The following is a 1,805-nucleotide window of genomic DNA, read 5'->3' as shown; positions in this document are numbered from 1 at the left end:
CAATAAAGTCACCTGTGACCTCGGATGACCCCCAGCTGGGTACAACTTCTGGCTTCATCCTGAGATCAGTCGTGCGGAATCTTCTCGCGAAGCACGAGATTCCGAGTGACCAAGAACTCTGGCGGTCATCCAGGATTCATAGAACCGTAGTTACCTTCGTAACTTTCGTTTTCAGTAAGGATATAATAAAGACCAAAAACTATATTATGGCTCCAACAGCAACATTTACTGTAAAACTTAGTCTGCACATTCAGTCTTCATCTTTAACTAAATATTTACATTTTTTATATTACACATTTTAATCATTGTGTGTCATTTTTCGGAAGTACTTTTTGTTTTTCAAAAATATTCTGGCATCATAGCCTAATGGTTTTAAAAAACTGACAATATAAACTTTCTGTTATAAACTCAGTGCTTATTCATATTTCTGTTTTGGCATTATTTATTATGCAAATTAACAAAACAACTAATTTGTGGTTGACATTTGTTAGTCTGTAGTAATCGCCTGAACACAGATTTTTCATGGGTAGCTTTAAAAGAGTAAAGAGACATGGGCACTTGATGCATATTATAATGTACACAAAGCTCACAAAAAATACTTGTACAAGAGTTAATCAAAAACCAGAGGGTAAGAGCATCCTCTCTCTGACGTACAGTAAGCTGACGTACAGTAGGAGGAAGCTTCAGTCAGAAAATCTATATAGACCAGTAAAAACACAGAATGCCCACTAGAGGAGAGTTGAGGATGGAGATCTCAGCTCTCTTTATTGGCCTGATCGTGTCTCTGGGTTTGTGTGAGCTGAACTCAGCTCTTGGCTTGAATGGTTCTGTGGATGGTGTGAAACAAAGGAATGAGCTCACAGAGGATAGGACTGGTGTTGGGGTGAGCACTGAGGCCTCATCTGTGAAATGTAAGCTCCAAGGTACCACTCGTCTACCTGCTTTCTCAATGGATGGTGACTACGTTATTGGTGGTAGTTTCTCCATTCATTACTCCATGCACGCGATGAAGCATAACTACACCACCATGCCTGATCCACTAAGATGCTCAGGGAGGTTAGTAAGTGGAAGATGTTGTGGTTAAGAGGATGTTTTTATTGTTTGGATGCATTAATGTTTGGTTATGAAAAAATGCATTACATAAAATGTAAGTATTATATGAACAAAACAGGAGAGAATTGTACCTATTTTTCATTTGTTCACTGAAAACATTAGGAAAACAAAAACTAGAGTTTAAAAAATCCAACTATTGTTAATCTATGCATTAAGATTATTGTGCATTTTGTACTGATATCTGTTTAAATTGTTACCTGTTATGTATTTCTGTTAAAATTAGTGAAATGTCCTTATTATATGTAGACCATATTTTAAACAGTGACACAAGTGTCTGTCTGCAGGATTGTTACCCGTGAACTGCGTTATACACGTGCAATGATCTTCGCCATCGAGGAGATTAACAACAGCACAGAGCTGCTGCCGGGCATCAAACTCGGTTATCAGATCTACGACTCGTGTGCCTCTGTGCCTGTAGCGGTGCATGTGGCATTCCAGCTGTCAAGCGGCCTGGACCCAATGTTTTACACTGGTGACAATTGTTCACAATCCGGTAAGGTGATGGCTGTTGTTGGTGAGACTGGGTCCACGCCATCCATCAGCATGTCTCGCATCATCGGACCCTTTAACATTCCTCAAGTAAATATTTTGAATTTCTAAAAACAATGTGTTTAACAGACTAGTGCTATTTTGTGTCTATCCTGTTCAATAATTACACTGTTGTATTCATTTAGGTTAGTCACTTTGCCACT

At 38.8% G+C, this 1,805-nt stretch overlaps 1 pseudogene; it reads left to right on the top strand.

Annotated features, from left to right (window-relative positions):
- The first annotated feature begins 991 nt into the window (after positions 1-991).
- Positions 992-1,805, top strand: part of LOC137790179 (extracellular calcium-sensing receptor-like) — a 5,886-nt pseudogene continuing 5,072 nt past the window's right edge.

Source organism: Clinocottus analis, unplaced genomic scaffold, assembly GCF_023055335.1.
Source record: "Clinocottus analis isolate CAN_PGR_092001 unplaced genomic scaffold, fCliAna1.0.p SCAF_2, whole genome shotgun sequence".
Taxonomy (NCBI): domain Eukaryota; kingdom Metazoa; phylum Chordata; class Actinopteri; order Perciformes; family Cottidae; genus Clinocottus; species Clinocottus analis.
This window is presented reverse-complemented; position numbering and strand designations above follow the sequence as displayed.